At 37.8% G+C, this 22,270-nt stretch overlaps 1 pseudogene; it reads right to left on the bottom strand.

Moving 5' to 3' along the window:
- Window positions 1–8,550: 8,550 nt before the first annotated feature.
- Window positions 8,551–11,032, bottom strand: LOC143648895 (importin subunit alpha-3-like; annotated as a pseudogene).
- Window positions 11,033–22,270: the final 11,238 nt, after the last annotated feature.

Here is a 22,270-nt window from a genome sequence, read left to right as displayed (position 1 = left end):
CGGATCATGCTCAGAAAATTGAAAATATGGCCCAGTCAAAGGAACAAACCAATAGTTCAAATGAGATACAGGAGCTGAGACAACTAATGCTGAATATACGAACAGAAATGGAAAACCTCTTCAAAAACCAAATCACTAAATTGAAGGAGGACATGAAGAAGACATGGGCTGAACAAAAAGAAGAAATAGAAAAACTGAAAAAACAAATCACAGAACTTATGGGAGTGAAGGACAAAGTAGAAAAGCTGGAAAAAACAATGGATACCTACAATGGTAGATTTAAAGAAACAGAAGCTAGAATTAGTGAATTGGAGGATGGAACATCTGAATTCCAAAAAGAAACAGAAACTATAGGGAAAAGAATGGAAAAATTCGAACAGGGGATCAGGGAACTGAATGACAATATGAAGCGCACAAATATACGTGTTGTGGGGGTCCCAGAGGAGAAGAGAAGGGAAAAGGAGGAGAAAAACTAACGGAAGAAATTATCACTGAAAATTTCCCAACTCTTATGAAAAACCTAAAATTACAGATCCAAGAAGTGCAGCGCACCCCAAAGAGAATAGACCCAAATAGACGTTCTCCAAGACACTTACTAGTTAGAATGTCAGTGGTCAAAGATAAAGAGAGGATCTTGAAAGCAGCAAGAGAAAAACAATCCCTCACATACAAGGGAAACCCAATAAGACTATGTGTAGATTTCTCAGCAGAAACCATGGAAGCTAGAAGACAGTGGGATGATATATTTAAATTACTAAAAGAGAAAAACTGCCAACCAAGACTTCTATATCCAGCAAAATTGTCCTTCAAAAATGAGGGAGAAATGAAAACATTTTCAGACAAAAAGTCACTGAGAGAATTTGTGACCAAGAGACCAGCTCTGCAAGAAATACTAAAGGGAGCACTAGAGTCAGATATGAAAAGACAGAAGAGAGAGGTATGGAGAAGAGTGTAGAAAGAAGGAAAATCAGATATGATATATATATAATACAAAAAGCAAAATGGTAGAGGAAAATATTATCCAAAGAGTAATAACACTAAATGTTAATGGATTGAATTCCCCAATCAAAAGGCATAAACTGGCAGAATGGATTAAAAAACAGGATCCTTCTATATGCTGTCTACAGGAAACACATCTTAGACCCAAAGATAAACATAGGTTGAAAGTGAAAGGTTGGGAAAAGATATTTCATGCAAATAACAACCAGAAAAGAGCAGGAGTGGCTATACTAATATCCAACAAATTAGACTTCAAATGTAAAACAGTTAAAAGAGACAAAGAAGGACACTCTATACTAATAAAAGGAACAATTAAACAAGAAGACATAACAATCATAAATATTTACCCACCGAACCAGAATGCCCCAAAATACATGAGGAATACACTGCAATCACTGAAAAGGGAAATAGACACATATACCATAATAGTGGGAGACTTCAATTCACTACTCTCATCAATGGACAGAACACCTAGACAGAGGATCAATAAAGAAATAGAGAATCTGAATATTACTATAAATGAGCTCAACTTAACAGACATTTATAGGACATTTACATTCCACATCAGCAGGATACACCTTGTTCTCAAGTGCTCATGGATCATTCTCAAAGATAGACCATATGCTGGGTCACAATGCAAGTCTTAACAAATTTAAAAAGATTGAAACCATACACAACACTTTCTCGGATCATAAAGGAATGAAGTTGAAAATCAACAATAGGTGGAGTGGCAGAAAATTCACAAATATGTGGAGGCTCAACAACACACTCTTAAAAAATGAGTGGGTCAAGGAAGAAATTGCAAGAGAAATTAGTAAATATCTCGAGGCGAATGAAAACAAAAACACAACAGATCAAACCTATGGGACGCAGCAAAGGCAGTGCTAAGAGGGAAGTTTATTGCCCTAAATGCCTATATCAGAAAAGAAGAAAAGGCAAAAATGAAGGAATTAACTGTCCACTTGGAAGAACTGGAGAAAGAACAGCAAACAAACCCCAAAACAAGCAAAAGGAAAGAAATAACAAAGATTAGAGCAGAAATAAATGAAATTGAAAACATGAAAACAATAGAGAAAATCAATAAGACCAGAAGTTGGTTCTATGAGAAAATCAATAAGATTGATGGGCCCTTAGCAAGATTGACAAAAAGAAGAAGAGAGAGGATGCAAATAAATAAGATCAGAAATGGAAGAAGAGACATAACCACTGACCTCACAGAAATAAAGGAGGTAATAACAGGATGCTATGAACAACTTTATGCTAATAAATACAACAATTTAGATGAAATGGACGGGTTCCTGGAAAGACATGAACAACCAACTTTGACTCAAGAAGAAATAGATGACCTCAACAAACCAATCACAAGTAAAGAAATTGAATCAGTCATTCAAAAGCTTCCTAAAAAGAAAAATCCAGGACCAGATGGCTTCACATGTGAATTCTACCAAACATTCCAGAAAGAATTAGTTCCAACCTTGCTCAAACTCTTCAAAAAATTGAAGTGGAGGGAAAGCTACTTAATTCATTCTATGAAGCCAACATCACCCTCATACCAAAACCAGGCAAAGATATTACAAAAAAAGAAAACTACAGACCAATCTCTCTAATGAATATAGATGCAAAAATCCTCAATAAAATTCTAGCAAATCGAATCCAGCAACACATTAAAAGAATTATACATCATGACCAAGTAGGATTCATCCCAGGTATGCAAGGATGGTTCACCAAAAGAAAATCAATTAATGTAATACACCATATCAGCAAATCAAAGCAGAAAAATCACATGATCATCTCAATTGATGCAGAGAAGGCATTTGACAAGATTCAACATCCTTTCCTGTTGAAAACACTTCAAAAGATAGGAATGCAAGGGAACTTCCTTAAAATGATAGAGGGAATATATGAAAAACCCACGGCTAATATCATCCTCAATGGGGAAAAATTGAAAACTTTCCCCCTAAGATCAGGAACAAGACAAGGATGTCCATTATCACCGTTGTTATTCAACATCGTGTTGGAGGTTCTAGCCAAAGCAATTAGACAAGAAAAAGAAATACAAGGCATCAAAATTGAAAAGGAAGAAGTAAAACTATCACTGTTTGCAGGCAATATGATATTATACGTCGAAAACCTGGGAAAATCCACAAGAAAACTACTAGAGCTAATAAATGAGTACAGCAAAGTAGCAGGTTACAAGATCAACATTCAAAAACTGTAGCTTTTCTATACACTAGCAATGAACAAGCTGAGGGGGAAATCAAGATTTACAATTGCAACTAAAGAATAAAATACTTCAGAATATATTTAACTAAAGAGACCAAAAACCTATACAAAGAAAACTACAAAAAACTGTTAAAAGAAATCACAGAAGACCTAAATAGATGGAAAGGCATACCGTGTTCATGGATTGGAAGACTAAATATAATTAAGATGTCAATCCTACCTAAAGTGATGTACAGATTCAATGCAATACCGATCAAAATCCCAACAACTTATTTTCAGAAATAGAAAAATCAATAAGCAAATTTATCTGGAAGGGCAGGGTGCCCCGAATTGCTAAAAGTATCTTGAGGAAAAAAAAACGAAGCTGGAGGTCTCACGCTGCCTGACTTTAAGGCATATTATGAAACCACAGTGGTCAAAACAGCATGGTACTGGCATAAAGATAGATATATTGACCAATGGAATCGAATAGAGTGCTGGATATCCGTATGCAAAAGAATGAAAGAGGACCCGTATCTTATACCCTATACAAAAGTTAACTGAAAATGGATCAAAGATCTAAACATTAGGTCTAAGACCATAAAACAGTTAGAGGAAAATGTAGGGAGATATCTTATGAAACTTACAATTGGAGGTGGTTTTATGGACCTTAAACCTAAAGCAAGAGCACTGAAGAAATAAATAAATAAATGGGAGCTCCTCAAAATTAAACACCTCCGTGCATCAAAGAATTTCATCAAGAAAGTAGAAAGACAGCCTACACAACAGAAGACAATATTTGGAAACGACATATCAGATAAAGGTCTAGTATCCATAATTTATAAAGAGATTGTTCAACTCATCAACAAAAAGACAGCCAACCCAATTACAAAATGGGAAAAAGACTTGAACAGACACCTATCAGAAGAGGAAATACGAATGGCCAAAAGGCACATGAAGAGATGCTCAATGTCCCTGGCCATTAGAGAAATGCAAATCAAAACCACAATGAGATATCATCTCACACCCACCAGAATGGCCATTATCAACAAAACAGAAAATGACAAGTGCTGGAGAGGATGCGGAGAAAGAGGCACACTTATCCACTGTTGGTGCGAATGTCAAATGGTGCAACCACTGTGGAAGGCAGTTTGGCGGTTCCCCAAAAAACTGAATTTAAAATTGCCATATGACCCAGCAATACCATTGCTAGGTATCTACTCAAAGGACTTAAGGGCAAAGACACAAACGGACATTTGCACACCAATGTTTATAGCAGCATTATTTACAATTGCAAAGAGATGGAAACAGCCAAAATGTCCATCAGCAAAAGAGTGGCTAAACAAACTGTGATATATACATACGATGGAATATTATGCAGCTTTAAGACAGAATAAACTTATGAAGCATGAAATAACATGGAAGGACCTAGAGAACATTATGCTGAGTGAATCTAGCCAAAAACTAAAGGACAAATACTGTATGGTCCCACTGATGTGAACCGACATTCGAGAATAAACTTGGAATATGTCATTGGTAACAGACACCAGCAGGAGTTAGAGACAGGGTAAGATAATGGGTAATTGGAGTTGAAGGGATACAGACTGTGCAACAGGACTAGATACAAAAACTCAAAAATAGACAGCACAATGATACCTAATTGTAATGTAATTATGTTAAAACACTGAGTGAAGTTGCATCTGAGCTATAGTTTTTGTTTGTTTGTTTGTTTGTGTCTTTTGTTTTTTTCTTTTTCCTTTTCTTTTTTTAATATCATTATTTTTATTTTTTTCTCTATATTAACATTCTATATCTTTTTCTGTTGTTTTGCTAGTTCTTTTCCTAAATCGATGCAAATGTACTAAGAAATGATGATCATGCATCTATGTGATGATGTTAAGGATTACTGATTGCATATGTAGAATGGAATGATTTCTAAATGTTGTGTTAATTTCTTTTTTTTCTTTAATTAATAAAAAAAGAAACTATGTCTCTTTTCTTAAAGTAGTCTATGTTAAACAGGTATGGAAATGATTTTCTTATTTGTAGTCATTTTTTACTTCCTGGTAATCAAATTCCAGACTTGTTTAATGAGTTCAAATTAGAAAAACAATTAATAATTGCAAATGAAAACTAACAATATGAGAGATATTTATCTCAAACCACATATTTGAGACTTCCTGATAATACTAAGCTACATTTAGGAAACTAGAAGTCTCTCCCCTGCATATTGTGAATGACTTGACATTACTGTTTGGTGATCCCATACTTTCCATGCAGACTTGCCAGGAACTCTATTTTGTTTCAACGTTTATTGACCTACAAGGTCACTATAATTTGGGTAGCAATAATTCATGCTAGATTCTTTTTTTCTTTAAATTTTAATGTTTATTTCCCCAATACAGCCTAGTCTCCACAATACTTGGATAAATTTTAAAACTAGTTTTCTGCTGCTTCTAGTTTTAAACTTTAACCACGTTTCTGATGACAAGGAATGCTGCAAAAATACTCCAGTTCAACAAAGATCACAAAATACTTTTTGTCCATTCTACAGTGTTTCAGAATTACCAGTTGATTTTAAAATATGAAGCAGACATAGATGCTAATGATGGCTAATCTGGTATGTTCTGTATAGCAAACTGTTGTTCATGCAATACTTGTGGTCAAAGGGAAAGGCACAGAGTTTCCTACAATGAGTCACCTTACAAAGAGTTCTTTTTGTACAAATTAATTTATGTCACATTTAATTTAGTGTGCATAACCTCAAATTTGAGGTATGTCATGGTTAGACACATGTGTCAACTTGGCCAAGTTGTGGTACCTGCTTATCTGATTGGGCAGGTGCTGGCCTGTCTGTTGCAATGAGGACATTTCATAGGATTAGGTCATGATCACGTCAGCTGCATCCACAGCTGATTCCATTTGTAATCAGCCAAAGGGGAGTGTCTTCTACAATTAGTGATGCTAAATCTAATCACGGGAAGTCTTTTAAGGAGGGCTCAGAGGAGACAGATTCCCATTTCTGCTTAGGTTGGTGAGCCTCTCCTGTGGAGTTCATCCAGACTGTCCATCAGAGTCGTCAGCTTCACACCTTGCCCTGTGGCTTTTGGACTCTGAATTCCTGCGGCCATGTAAGACACTTTTATAAATTTTATATTTGCAAGTGTTCCCCGTTGATTCTGTTTCTCCAGAGAACCCTAACTAATACAAGGTATTATTCTAATTTTTAAAAAACACTTGCATACCTTTTATGCAAGTTTTAAAAATAAGACAATGTTTTCTCCCTAAAGTGGCTCAAAATAGATCGTTTATGGCTGCCTACATCTAAGGTAAAAAGATTCTAAGCAATTGAACAGAATAAGCATATTATTAAAGGTGTTCAAACCATTCCTTGATTTGTACATCTACTCATCATGGGTCTTTATCCAGCAGCACATATGCACCAAATTCCATTTTAGAAGTTTCCATAGAAAACAAAATTTGAAAACAAATAACACTTAAACACAGCATGGTATTCTATCACAACTGAAACTTTTTGTTTCTTCTTCTTTACAGGACTCAACAAAATCTAAAAATGAACTATGCTGTAGATTTATCTCATGCAAAGATCTTTATGTTATCTCTGAAAATGAGAAGGGTGCTTTTTAAGCACATTTTACTGCTTTATTCTATTATGGTACTTGTGTACTGAAACACAGTCTATTTTGAGGAAAACTTATGATTTTTTTTCTCCTGCAAAAAAATCTACACAAATTAGTTTTGATGATATGGAAAGCTTTTCATGCATCAAACATTCATCTGGTGCAAATGCACAGGGAAACCTTCCTGAAAAGTTTTCTGACTTGAGAAACAACTAAAAAGCCATACTAGGTAAAGTAAATAAAGACCAAAATTTTAAAATGGAGGTGAGGCAAGAGAGGGGATAGAAAACATAGTTCACAGAGTAAACCATGTCTGCTGCTAAACCTGTCTTTGTTTCCAGTGTATATTAACGCTTATGATCTCAATTTGATGATTTACTAGGTTTGTTTTCAACCCCCTGAAGGTGAATCAAGCTTGCATGTGTTCACATACAGCACCAAAACCACACTCATGTACACAGTCACTCCAGCACTAAGAGTCTGCTTCATGAGTGAAGAGCCCTGGATTTGAAAGCGAACCTGGCTCTCCATGACTGAGCCAGACAATCATTCAACACTGTCCAGTCACACACTGCTTCATAGCAAGGCCTGGGTTCATTTTCCTTTGATTTATATGGGCATTGTGCTGGTTTGAAAGGATGTATGTACCCTAGAAAAACCATGTTTTAATCCTAATCCCATTTTGTAAAGGCAGCCATTTCTTCTAATCCCTATTCAATGTTGTGTCTTTGAAACTGTAATTAGATCATCTCCCTGGAGATGTGATTTAATCAAGAGTGGTTGTTAAGCTGGACTAGGTAGAGATGTGTCTCCACCCATTTGGGTGGGACTTGATAAGTTTCTGAAGTCTTATAAAAGAGGAAACATTTTGGAGAATGGAGATTCAGAGAGAGCAGAGCAGAATGACAAAGCCAGGAGAAGCAGAGTTCACCAGCCAGGGGCCTTTGGAGATGAAGAAGGAAAATGTCCCCCAGGGAGTTTCATGAAACAGGAAGTCAGGGGAAAAAACTAGCAGATGATGCTGTGTTCACCATGTGCCCTTCCAGCTGAGAGAAGGACCCTGACCATGTTCACCATGTGCCTTTCCAGATGAGAGAGAAACTCTGACTGTGCTCGCAATGTGCCTTCTCACTTGAGAGAGAAACACTGAACTTCATCGGTCTTCTTGAACCAAGGTATCTTTCCCTGGATGCCTTTGATTGGACATTTCTATAGACTTGTTTTAATTGGGACATTTTCTCGGCCTTAGAACTGTAAACTAGCAACTTATTAGATTCCCCTTTTTAAAAGCCATTCCCTTTCTGGTATATTGCATTCCAGCAGCTAGCAAATTAGAACAGGCATCCTATTCTCTTTTATGCTTAAAAGACTTGAAGATGACATTACTACACTTTCCCACAATTGATACAGAGTAAGTCAATGTTCCTTCTCAGGCACTGAAGATCTGTGACCTGTATCCCTTTTTACTTTGAACAACCTAAATAAGCATTCATGTGAAGTTTTTGTTACATTTTGCCACTCATTCTCACTTGCAACCACTCACCATCCTGACTTCATTTGGGCATTTCCTATGATTCCAAATAAAATCTTCACATTTTTGTCCCAGATTTAATACAGCAGCAGATCACATGAGCCAAGCTTTTAATATATAGGTGTGTGTATATATATATGTGTGTGCTGCATTGTAGCTAAATTCCACAACATGTTTCTAAAATGAACCCTTCTGTTGGTACATTGGCAGATGAATTGAAACCAAATTTTCTACTTTTACACCTTGTATTGCCTCTGGAACAAGGCTAGGATCTTCATCAATATCAACCTTGGTAGTTAGATTCAGTTGTCAACTTGGCTAGGTGAAGGTGCTTAGTTCTGTTCCTGTGGACATGAGCCAATGGTACATGAACCTCATCTGTTGCTAATTACATCTGCAGTTGGCTAGGAAGTGTGCCTCCTGCAATGAATGACATTTGAGTTAATTGGCTGGTGCTTAAATGAGAGAGCTCAATGTAGCACAGCCCAAGCAGCTCAACATACCTCATCTCAGGACTGCAGCTCAGCCCAGGCCCTTGGAGCTGCAGAAAGGAATCACCCCAGGGAAAGTTGTTGGAACCCAGAGGCCTGGAGAGAAGGCCAGCAGAGATTATCCTGAACTTTCCCATGTAAGAAAAAAACCTCACATGAAAGTTAGCTGACTTTCCTCTGAAGAACTAACAAAATAAATCCCCTTTTATTAAAAGCTGTGTTAGTTAGATTCAGTTGTCAACTTGACCAGGTGAGCATACCTAGTTCTGTTGCTGCAGACACAAGCCAATGGTACGTGAACCTCATCTGCTACTAATTACATCTGCAGTCGGCTAGGAGGCGTGTCTGCTGCAATGAGTGATGTTTGACTTAATTGGCTGGTGCTTAAATGAGAGAATGCAATGTAGCACAGCCTAGCAGCTCGGCATTCCTCATCTCAGCACTAGCAGCTCAGCCCAGGCCTTTGGAGATGCAGAAAGAAGTCACCCTGGGGAAAGTTGTTGGAACCCAGGGGCCTGGAGAGAAGACCAGCAGAGACTATCTTGTGCCTTCCACATAAAAAAGAACCTCAGTGGAAAGTTAGTTGCCTTTCCTCTGAAGAACCAACAAAATAAATCCCTTTTTATTAAAAGCCAATCCATCTCTGGTGTGTTGCATTTTGGCTGCTAGCAAACTAGAACATCATCCAAAGAGAAAAACTGATCAATGATCTCATAGGCCAATTTGTAGATGTCTTCATTTTCATGACTTTGAAGCTGTTCAATCGTCTCCATTCCTCCACATTCCTCTATAAGATTGGCTATCATTTCTGCCTCATTTTCAGCTATTTTTAATGTATTACTTAGTCCATCAAGTAATACTTTTACAATTGTACATCTTTTTTTTTTCTTACATGGGCAGGCACCAGGAAACAGATGTGGGTCTCTGGCTTGGCAGGTGAGAATTCTGCCTTTGAGCCACCATTGCACCACCCTGTGCATCTTTTACATTAAGCAAATTACAAAAAGATGGGATAACATTTTGTTGGATGAAGTAGGCCACTTGATCTTTCCTTCCACTAATTGTAAATTTTTTCTCTCTGAGTGCCCAAATCCTCCTTATCCAAAAGGTGTACTATCATTGGTATGAGGTTGGCATCAATTACTGTGTGAACCTGCTGCTGATTTTGGGCAGTGATGTTGTAAAGGGACCACACTGTTTCTTTATTATTTTTTTCATGGGGATATGTCAGAAGTGCAGGAAAGTGTGAAAACACATCATAGTTCAAAATTACTTGTGTTTGCTCATCAGTTCCAGTAACAATATTGCCAACAGCTCTAACAGCAACAGTCTGAACTTTTACTTCCTGGTGGCTGAATAGAGGAAACAAATAAGGAACTACTCCAGAGTCTATTACCAGAGAGGGTCCAGATAGCATCTACCAACATATTTACATCTGTGTGATGAATTAAAACACAAAGGGCTGGAAGAATCTCTTGAATAATTTCCACTGGGGGTGGTGGGTCTTTGTGGTGACATAAGTTGACCATAACACAAGTAACATTTCTTAAGAACATAACAGGAATAGATGGACTTATAAAGGAAAGTAAAGGTTTCACAACTTCAAGACTTATGACACAATCTCTACACTGGGGTCCATCACCTATAATATTTCCAGTACCCACACTGCTTGCTCACAGATATTTTGGTGGGGTGAATGGAGAAGCCTGAGAAGAAGTGGCAGAGCATTGGATTGAGATTGTTCTAAGGTTCCAGATGCAATGTTTGTCAGGGTCATGTGGCTTCGAACTGTAAAAAAAAGACCATCATCTCTTTCAAGTCAATGGACAAATAGGCAATTTAGTCATCAATTGGTGGATTTCTGTCACTGGATAAAAAGTTTCCTAGCAGCTTGAACTGCAATTAGCTGAATTCCTTGGTTATCACTCAAAGCATTTTGAATAGCTTCCAGAAAGGTATTTTGCACTCTATAATCTATAATATATATCAGAGTCTTCACGGATATCTTCATGTGGTACATTCCTTCTTTTTAAAAGGTGTTCATCTCTTTTATTCTTCCTTAACTCAGCTACAATTTCATTTCGTTGTTATCTCATAGTCTCCAAGTCAAGGCCTTTGTTCTTGAAATTCTTAAGCTGTTGGTTGTCCAGTTTCTTGTTGTCCTCCATGGACGGACCTGTGACTCCTTCCCCCACCCGGGCCTGCGGCATCTGCCCCAAGGTCAGAGCCGCAAGAACACTCCCAGCAACTGGGCAGCCGCCTGAGCTGATGTCCCTATGGCGCCGCCTCTTCCTCCTCTCACCTGCCTCAGCCGCTGCCTTCCTCTCCTCTCCCTTCCTGCACCCCCTGCCCTCACCCCAGTGCCACTGCTGCTCTGGCAAAGACGATGCTAGATTCTTGAGACAGCTACTAGTTGCTCTAAGGTGAAAACATATAAATTGATTTTAATAAGGTATGACAACCATATTTGACAAATTTACAGAGAAGAATATGTCATAGCAATAGTAATGGGAGAAGCCACCCTATTAATTAGTTGAAAATCCGTGGACAGATTCCTTTGGAAGTTTTCCAGGACAGAAGAGCGTTCAGGTGCTTTGTTTCAAAGTCAAGGCACACCGAAGTTTGTTAAGAGAAAAGCTTGATTTTTCCTTCTTGGATTTCATCTGCCAGAATCTAATTCACTATAGAGGAACAATTTCAGGATAGAGAAGCTAAGATGCTCATGTCAAAATTATGAATAACCTGTGTTGATGATCATCAGGATTTTGGGGAAAGGGCTTTGGTTTTCCTCTACCAGTGAATAATAGTGGAAATAATTGCAATACTGCAAAAAGTTTGCATTTATAACTCATTTGATTCTTACAACAACCCACAATACATTATCATTCCTCATTTTGCAGTGAGGAATTTGAAGTCCAGGAATGTCAAGCAACATACCCCTGCCAGAGTTAGTGCAATACTGTGTGTGTGATTGCAAGTCATTCTGCACCCAGCACTGCCGGTACAGCAATGGGAAATGCCACTCGGGTCCCAAATGTTATCTCTTTATCTCACCTACTTGCCTTTCCCATGCTCTGGAATAGAAACAGTAGAAGACGTAGCCATGGCAAAAAATGCCACCTCTGCCTAAGTTAATTTATTTCTTTTAATGCCTGGCCTTGTATTAGGAGAAAATAGAGCATACAATTTCAAATTAGAAGATCAGTAGAGGGAGTAAATATAGTTGACAGGTGCCTTCTTGCCATCAGAGAGGAGGATACTGTTGAAGACTATGGGAAATATCTGTTTATTGAACTCTTACACCGAACTCATTCACAATTGTGCAAGGTACCTGACCCTGCTTGTTTTAACTAAAATCACCACAAAGTCTTATTTTGGTTGAAGTAAAAAGAATAATCCCATGCTAAATTAAGTTTCCTACAGTGCTTCTCGGTTCCTACTGCAGCATCTTTCAAAACTAGTTCTTTAGTGTTGTTCTCAAATACCATGGAATAAAAGAAAGCATAACAGAACAACCATTATGCAAAAATCTCCCCCCAGAGCTTATTACATTATGTACTTATTTAACTCTGTTCTACACAAATAATGTGTCAAAATCCTGGATTTCATTGAGAAGGAAAGATTGATTTGTTTGGTAGTCTTAGAAGAGATGTTGCAATGTCAGTAGAAAAGTACCTCTCTGCATCACCAGAGGAAGCTAATCAGGAAAGACTGTCTTTCAGTAGCATAGACATTAATCTCCAGCTGGATTATAGGACCATTATGTGGTGTAACTAATTGCATAGTTGCAACTGATCTCAGGCTGTAATAACATGCTCCACAGTGGCATCAGAGGATGTATGAGATGGATATTGCACGTAAAGAGAAAAATACTGTTCAGCTGCAATATGAACATGATTGTGCATGGCACAGTGATGGTGAGTGGTGAATGGAGCTACTGCTTTTCCACAATAACACATTTTCCATATCCTGTGACAAAATCATCACCAGCTGTCCTCAGGGAGCCATTTAAGACACACAGGTTTTCATAACAACTTATTTCTAAGAAATGACCTCTTGGCCAGATGCACTGCAGTTTTCTCCTCAGGGTCCTGCCCGGCTTCCTTTATGTCCAGAAGATCTATGCAGTGCAGCATTGCAAAGGCCAGAAACCCCACAAGAGGGGTGGGGTCTCCTCCTCTTCACACAGGCTGGATCCAGAGTGCTTCAGGAGGCTGAACTGTGCCTTGCAGCCAACCATGAAATGCCCAGAGTCAGTAAATCAAGGATATGGATGAGAGATGCAGAAATGAAGATACAAAGTATTTAACTTGGTGGGGGGAAATGACCTTGGCATGAGTCTGTTCCCAGGTGGGCAACCAGAGCTCAGTGGGGCCTAAATCCAACATCAAGTCCCTTCAAATGATGCACCAAGGAGATATAGGAAAGGGTAGGTCCTCTTGTGAGACCTTTCCCTCTGGAATTTCCCCTGACCTCGAGTGTTTCTACTTCCTCAAAAGTACTAACTTCAAAGTGGTAAACACTATTTACCTTTATGGTTTATGTTCACAGAGGTATATGCTGCAAGTACTTTAGTGGGAGCCCAGGTTGGAATGGGCACTCTTGTGAGCCCACATGAGTTGGGGAACAAGTGGGTGGGCCTAAAGTTCACTGTGTCCTTGCACCTGACATTTTTTGGGTGAGTTGAGAAGAAAACAAAGAAAATAAAAATAGATATGCACATAGCCCTTCCCATGTGGTCTCTACCGACTCTCTGAGGCATCAGAATGGGCAGCATGGAAGCAGTGCAGCAACACTGCCTTGTGCAGAAACAGTTGGAGTGAGGAGCTTCTAGAGTTCATAGTTTTTCTGGGACTGGGCAATGCCCCAGGTACAAGGCAAACCCTCTTCTCTTTGCCTGACAAGATTTTCCACTGGCTGCCACTGCCACAGCACAACCTTCTCCCTCTAGAGGCTCTGCTCTGTCCCCAGACTGTTTCCATAGAGCCCCTGATGGAGAAGGTTTGTGTGCTGACTACTGGACTCTTTCCATAGTCCAGCCTAGCCATGGACCTTGACTCTGAGTGGGCCCCGACAAGATTGCTGGGCCCCAATTACAGAAGATCTGGATCCTGCCCTGAGATCACTTGTTCCTATACTCTTAACCTCCAAGTTGCCCTTTCTCTGAGCAGGGTTTCCAAGAGGCTTGGACAGGATCTATCATTTTTACCTCCTTGTATAGTAAACAAACACATCTATAAAGCAGTTCTCAAAGGAGGACAATATTGTGGTGTATTTTAAACGTTTACACTTAGAAATGATCTGTCAACACACACATCTTTTATAGCCCCTACAGTTTCACGTGGAAATTAGGGCACTCTCTAAATTTAAGTCATTGTGTGTCTGTGAGGACTTGGTTCTGCCCCTGACTAGCCATGCAAAATCTATGCAATGAATTCTGTCCCCTTTGCTCTTATTTGTACCACAGTTTAGAATGTTGTACCTTTCAAAACATTGATGAATTTGAACCTTGTTAAATCATGGCACCTTGATGGTGCTTTATCCCCAGTATTCTAATTAAACAATAAAACATAGCTACCATTCTGCTCTTGCAATGGCAGCTTTTCTTCCTAATTTATAGGGAATCCCTAAACTCACAGGAGATATGCCTTCTACAATGCTGGCCATTCCTAGGACCATTCCTAGTGGACAAAGTTAGTGGCCAAAAGATCATATCTGAGCCATTTACCAGAGAAGGAAGTTCAAACAGCTGGAAAGGAAAATGTGTGCAATTAGAATGGCACTTCATGACTTCCCCCACCACTGAGAAGCTTCTAAACAGTCCCAAGTGCAGCAAAGCCCAGGATCTATTGCAATAAAGCATTAGATCTAGGAATTAATACAGGACACCCTCTACACCTGGAGGGGTTCACTTCAAGGAAGCACATGCAACAGGATGAGTGTTTTATGCTGAGCTGTCAGATGGGGAGAGACAGGGAGAGGTACATTTTCCTTGCTGTACACATGTGCTCCAGTATGAAGCCCAAGAAAAAAATTGCCACTCAGGTGTACTGAGAGCCCAAGAATAGTTAAGGAATGGCTTTCAATTCTCTGGTATAGAGTGCTGGAGATAAGAAACATGGGGTTCCCAGTTTACTGCAAACCTTGGTGAAGTTTACACTCACGCGGTCTAAAACAAAGTGACTGACATTGAAATTATCTTTTAAAATGAAGACAAGAATCTTTGGAGTTTATTGCTGTTTTATGATCTGAGCTCAAAACTTGAAGAAGTATGCTATAACTGAAGGTGGGGTGATGGACCAGAATTTCCACTAAAGAATGACTACAGAATCCTCTTCCTTGAGGTTTCTATCAGGATAGGCCAGAGGTTCCTGAACTGTTGCTTGTAGGTATATGAAGGTATTGGAAAGTCTCCATGAAAGCATTTATTTGGTCCAAAATTAAAATTTTCCATAACACACTATCCAATTTAACCTATCTGGTCATTTTATTTAAAAAACCTAATTATGTGGAACTTAGAATAGAGAGTGAGATTCTGTTATTCTGTATAGGTTAATGTAAGGCCCCAACAAATCCCAGAGTATTGGGGGCAGAAAAGTGAAAAGTATTTGCAAAGGCCTTTTGAGGGAACAGGGTAAAAATGTGGAACTATTAAACTTCCCCACCTGAAGGATTTCTGATATTCTCTCAAGCATTAGGGACTCCCAATTCAATAAGCCAAACCCTCAATCTTGAGGCACGCCCTTCTGAAACTTATCTCTGCAATGGCAAAGCTACACTTATTTATAACCATTCCCTTTGGTCAACCCCAGAGAACTTCTTTTGTTGCTCAGATGTGGTCTTTCTCTTCAAGCAAACTCTGCAAATAAACTCACTACCTCCTTCCTATATGAGATATGACTCTTAGGAGTGTAAATCTCCCTGGCAACATGGAATATGACTCCTATGGCTGAGTCTGGCCTTGGCATCATGGGATTGAGAAAGACTTCTTGACCAAAAGAGGGAAAGAAATGGAACAAAATAAGGTTTCAGTGACTGAGACATTTCAAATAGATTCAACAGGTCATTTTGGATGTTACTCTTATACAAGCTTCACACAGATATTTCATATTGCTACAGTATACAAAGTCCCAACCAACAGCAGTCCTCTAAACCCTAAAGATATCCTGGGGTCTATCTAAGACTCTATAAAAGTTTTTCTTAGTAAGTTATGTTTCTCAGAAAATAAGGCCTCCAGTTTGTACCAATGCCCCCCAAGTCCCTGAATCCTAGAGGTCCCATCTCTCCAAGAATATCAGCCAGTTTCACTTCTCTAGCCCATAAAGTCAACTCTTTCCAGCATGAATAAGTTAAAACAGTCACTGCTCAGATATTCCTAAAGAAGAAGAGAATTGTCATGAGAGAGAGACAGTGTAACTGAGAAATTAGGGTTTAACAAATGATTTTGACTGCGGACCTATTATATAGATATTTCTTTTTCATTTCTCATGTATTAGAATAGCTAGAAGAGAATACTATAAAATTTTGAACAGTAATCAAGTAGAGATGCCTTTGATAATAATTGTATAAATACATCGCAAAAAAAGCCAGTTGTCCATGTTTATATGGATCTACTTCTGAATGCTCTATTCTTTTTCAATGAACTATGCATCTATATCCGAAAATACTAAACTGTCTTAGTTACCCTACATTTATTGTAAATCTTAAATTGAGTACAGTGTAATATTAAGGGCCAATAAGATGATGGGATTAGTGTTATGGGTCTTTTCATTTTGACATCCTTTTCTGGAGTAATGCAAATGCTCTAAAATTGATCTTAGTGATGAATGCAAAACTATGTGAAGATACTGTAAACCACTGATTGTATGTATGTGAATACAGCAAAAAATTACATTTTAAAAAAGAAGTCTCCATGAACACTAAAGAATTCTTCTGTTTAGAATTCTGTAAGGCTGAAAAAGTAGACATTTCAGAATCCAGCAGTCAACAAATATTACTGTGAAATATTCTGTGACTATTGGCTTAGGTGGTAATTTTTTTATTATTACTATTCTTTTATTAACGGAAAGAAAAAAAAGAAATTAACACAACATTTAGAAATCATACCATTCTACATATGCACTCAGTAATTCTTAACATCATCACATAGATGCATGATCATCGTTTCTTAGTACATTTGCATCGGTTTAGAGGAACTTGCAATACAACAGAAAAAGATATAAAATGTTAATATAGAGAAAAGAAATAAAAGTAGTAATAATAACAAAAAAAACAAAACAAAACAAAAAAAACCCTATAGCTCAGATGCAGCTTCATTCAGTGTTTTAACATGATTACTTTACAACTAGGTATTATTGTGCTGTCCATTTTTGAGTTTTTGTATTTAGTCCTGTTACACAGTCTGTATCCCTTCAGCTTCAATTACCCATTGTCTTACCCTGTTTCTAACTCCTGCTGGACTCTGTTACCAATGACATATTCCAAGTTTATTCTCGAATGTCCGTTCACATCAGTGGGACCATACAGTATTTGTCCTTTAGTTTTTGGCTGGACTCACTCAGCATAATGTTCTCTAGGTCCATCCATGTTATTACATGTTTCATAAGTTTATCTTGTCTTAAAGCTGCATAATATTCCATCGTATGTATATACCACAGTTTGTTTAGCCACTCGTCTGTTGATGGACATTTTGGCTGTTTCCATCTCTTTGCAATTGTAAATAACGCTGTTATAAACATTGGTGTGCAAATGTCTGTTTGTGTCTTTGCCCTTAAGTCCTTTGAGTAGATACCTAGCAATGGTATTGCTGGGTCGTATGGCAATTCTATATTCATATTTTTGAGGAACCGCCAAACTGCCTTCCACAGTGGTTGCACCATTTCACATTCCCACCAACAGTGGATAAGTGTGCCTCTTTCTCTGCATCCTCTCCAGCACTTGTCATTTTCTGTTTTGTTGATAATGGCCATTCTGGTGGGTGTGAGATGATATCTCATTGTGGTTTTGATTTGCATTTCTCTAATGGCCAGGGACATTGAGCATCTCTTCATGTGCCTTTTGGCCATTTGTATTTCCTCTTCTGATAGGTGTCTGTTCAAGTCTTTTTCCCATTTTGTAATTGGGTTGGCTGTCTTTTTGTTGTTGAGTTGAACAATCTCTTTATAAATTCTGGATACTAGACCTTTATCTGATATGTCATTTCCAAATATTATCTCCCATTGTGTAGGCTTTCTACTTTCTTGATGAAGTTCTTCGATGCACAAAAGTGTTTAATTTTGAGGAGCTCCCATTTCTTTCTTTCTTTCTTCAGTGCTCTTGCTTTGGGTTTAAGGTCCATAAAACCGCGTCCAATTGTAAGATTCATAAGATATCTCCCTACATTTTCCTCTAACTGTTTTATGGTCTTAGACCTAATGTTTAGATCTTTGATCCATTTTGAGTTAACTTTTGTATAAGGTGTGAGATACAGGTCTTTTTTCATTCTTTTACATATGGATATCCAGTTTTCTAGGCACCATTTATTGAAGAGACTGTTCTGTCCCAGGTGAGTTGGCTTGACTACCTTATCAAAGATCAAATGTCCATAGATGAGAGGGTCTATATCTGAGCACTCTACTCGATTCCATTGGTCGATATATCTATCTTTATGCCAATACCATGCTGTTTTGACCACTGTGGCTTCATAATATGCCTTAAAGTCTGGCATCGCGAGACCTCCAGCTTCGTTTTTTCTCCTCAAGATGTTTTTAGCAATTCGGGGCACCCTACCCTTCCAGATAAATTTGCTTATTGGTTTTTCTAATTCTGAAAAATAAGTTGTTGGGATTTTGATTGGTATTGCATTGAATCTGTAGATCAGTTTAGGTAGGATTGACATCTTAATTATATTTAGTCTTCCAATCCATGAACACGGTATGCCCTTCCATCTATTTAGGCCTTCTGTGATTTCTTTTAGCAGTTTTTTGTAGTTTTCTTTATATAGGTTTTTTGTCTCTTTGGTTAAATTTATTCCTAGGTATTTTATTCTTTTAGTTGCGATTGTAAACGGGATTTGTTTCTTGATTTCCCCCTCAGCTTGTCCATTACTAGTGTATAGAAAAGCTACAGATTTTTGAATGTTGATCTTGTAGCCTGCTACTTTGCTGTACTCATTTATTAGCTCTAGTAATTTTGTTGTGGATTTTTCTGGGTTTTCTATGTATAGTATCATATCGTCTGCAAACAGTGATAGTTTTACTTCTTCTTTTCCAATTTTGATGCCTTGTATTTCTTTTTCTTGTCTAATTGCTCTGGCTAGAACTTCCAACACAATGTTGAATAATAGTGGTGACAGTGGACATCCTTGTCTTGTTCCTGATCTTAGGGGGAAAGTTTTCAATTTTTCCCCATTGAGGATGATATTAGCTGTGGGTTTTTCATATATTCCCTCTATCATTTTAAGGAAGTTCCCTTGTATTCCTATCTTTTGAAGTGTTTTCAACAGGAAAGGATGTTGAATCTTGTCAAATGCCTTCTCTGCATCAATTGAGATGATCATGTGATTTTTCTGCTTTGATTTGTTGATGTGGTGTATTACATTAATTGATTTTCTTATGTTGAACCATCCTTACATACCTGGGATGAATCCTACTTGGTCACGATGTATAATTCTTTTAATGTGTTGTTGGATACGATTTGCTAGAATTTTATTGAGGATTTTTGCATCTGTATTCATTAGAGAGATTGGTCTGTAGTTTTCTTTTTTTGTAATATCTTTGCCTGGTTTTGGTATGAGGGTAATGTTGGCTTCATAGAATGAATTAGGTAGTTTTCCCTCCACTTTGATTATGTTGAAGAGTTTGAGGAGAGTTGGTACTAATTCTTTCTGGAATGTTTGATGGAATTCACATGTGAAGCCGTCTGGTCCTGGACTTTTCTTTTTAGGGAGCTTCTGAATGACTAATTCAATCTCTTTACTTGTGATTGGTTTGTTGAGGTCATCTATTTCTTCTTGAGTCAAAGTTGGTTGTTCATGTCTTTCCAGGAACCTGTGCATTTCATCTAAATTGTTGTATTTATTAGTGTAAAGTTGTTCATAGCATCCTGTTATTACCTCCTTTATTTCTGTGAGGTCAGTGGTTATGTCTCTTCTTCCATTTCTGATCTTATTTATTTGCATCCTCTCTCTTCTTCTTTTTGTCAATCTTGCTAAGGGCCCATCAATCTTATTGATTTTCTCATAGAACCAACTTCTGGTGTTATTGATTTTCTCTATTGTTTTCATGTTTTCAATTTCATTTATTTCTGTTCTAATCTTTGTTATTTCTTTCCTTTTGCTTGCTTTGGGATTCGTTTGCTGTTCTTTCTCCAGTTCTTCCAAGTGGACAGTTAATTCCTTCATTTTTGCCTTTTCTTCTTTTCTGATAAAGGCATTTAGGGCAATAAATTTCCCTCTTAGCACTGCCTTTGCTGCATCCCATAAGTTTTGATACATTGTGTTTTCATTTTCATTCGCCTCTAGGTATTTACTAATTTCTCTTGCAATTTTTTCTTTGACCCAGTTGTTGTTTAAGAGTGTGTTGTTGAGCCTCCATGTATTTGTGAATTTTCTGGCTCTCCACCTATTATTGATTTCCAACTTCATTCCTTTATGATCTGAGAAAGTGTTGTGTATGATTTCAATCTTTTTAAATTTGTTAAAACTTGCTTTGTGACCCAGCATATGTTCTATCTTTGAGAATGATCCATGAGCACTTGAAAAAAAGGTGTATCCTGCTGTTGTGGGATGTAATGTCCTATAAATGTCTGTTAAATCAAGCTCATTTATAGTAATATTCAGATTCTCTATTTCTTTATTGATCCTCTGCCTAGATGTTCTGTCCCTTGATGAGAGTGGTGAGTTGAAGTCTCCAACTATTATGGTATATGTGTGTATTTCCCTTTTCAGTGTTTGCAGTGTATTCCTCATGTATTTTGGGGCATTCTGGTTCGGTGCATAAATATTTATGATTGTTATGTCTTCTTGTTTAATTGTTCCTTTTATTAGTATATAGTGTCCTTCTTGGTCTCTTTTAACTGTTTTACATTTGAAGTCTAATTTGTTGGATATTAGTATAGCCACTTCTGCTCTTTTCTGGTTGTTATTTGCATGAAATATCTTTTCCCAACCTTTCACTTTCAACCTATATTTATCTTTGGGTCTAAGATGTGTTTCCTGTAGACAGCATATAGAAGAATCCTGTTTTTTAATCCATTCTGCCAGTCTATGTCTTTTGATTGGGGAATTCAGTCCATTAACATTTAGAGTTATTACTGTTTGGATAATATTTTCCTCTACCATTTTGCCTTTTGTATTATATATATCATATCTGACTTTCCTTCTTTCTACACTCTTCTCCATACCTCTCTCTTCTGTCTTTTTGTATCTGACTCTAGTGCTCCCTTTACTTTTTCTTGCAGAGCTGGTCTCTTGGTCACAAATTCTCTCAGTGACTTTTTGTCTGAGAATGTTTTAATTTCTCCCTCATTTTTGAAGGACAATTTTGCTGGTACAGAAGTCTTGGTTGGCAGTTTTTCTCTTTTAGTAACTTAAATATATCATCCCACTGTCTTCTACCTTCCATGGTTTCTGCTGAGAAATCTACACATAGTCTTATTGGGTTTCCCTTGTATGTGATGGATTGCTTCTCTTTCACTGCTTTCAAGATCCTCTCTTTCTCTTTGACCTCTGACATTCTAACTAGTAAGTGTCTTGGGGAATGCCTATTTGGGTCTAATCTCTTTGGGGTGCGCTGCACTTCTTGGATCTGTAATTTTAGGTCTTTCATAAGAGTTGGGAAATTTTCAGTGATAATTTCTTCCATTAGTTTTTCTCCTCCTTTTCCCTTCTCTTCTCCTTCTGGGACACCCACAACACGTATATTTGTTTGGTTCACATTGTCCTTGAGTTCCCTGATACGCTGTTCAAATTTTTCCATTCTTTTCTGGATAGTTTTTGTTTCCTTTTGGAATTCAGATGTTCCATCCTCCAAATCACTAATTCTATCTTCTGTCTCTTTAAATCTATCATTTTAGGTATCCATTGTTTTTTCCATCTTTTCTACTTTATCCTTCACTTCCATAAGCTCTGTTATTTGTTTTTTCAGTTTTTCTACTCCTTCTTTTTGATCAGCCCATGTCTTCTTCATGTCCTCCCTCAATTTATCGATTTCGTTTTTGAAGAGGTTTTCCATTTCTGTTCGTATATTCAGCATTAGTTGTTTCAGCTCCTGTATCTCATTTGTACTATTGGTTTGTTCCTTTGACTGGACCATATTTTCAGTTTTCTGAGCGTGATCCGTTATTTTCTGCTAGCGTCTGGGCATTTAGTCAGATTTCCCTGGGTGTTGGATCCCACAGGTTGAAAGATTTTTCTGTGAAATCTCTGT

The sequence above is a fragment of the Tamandua tetradactyla genome, chromosome 10 (genome assembly GCF_023851605.1).
Source record: "Tamandua tetradactyla isolate mTamTet1 chromosome 10, mTamTet1.pri, whole genome shotgun sequence".
In the NCBI taxonomy this organism is placed as follows: Eukaryota; Metazoa; Chordata; class Mammalia; order Pilosa; family Myrmecophagidae; genus Tamandua; species Tamandua tetradactyla.
This window is presented reverse-complemented; position numbering and strand designations above follow the sequence as displayed.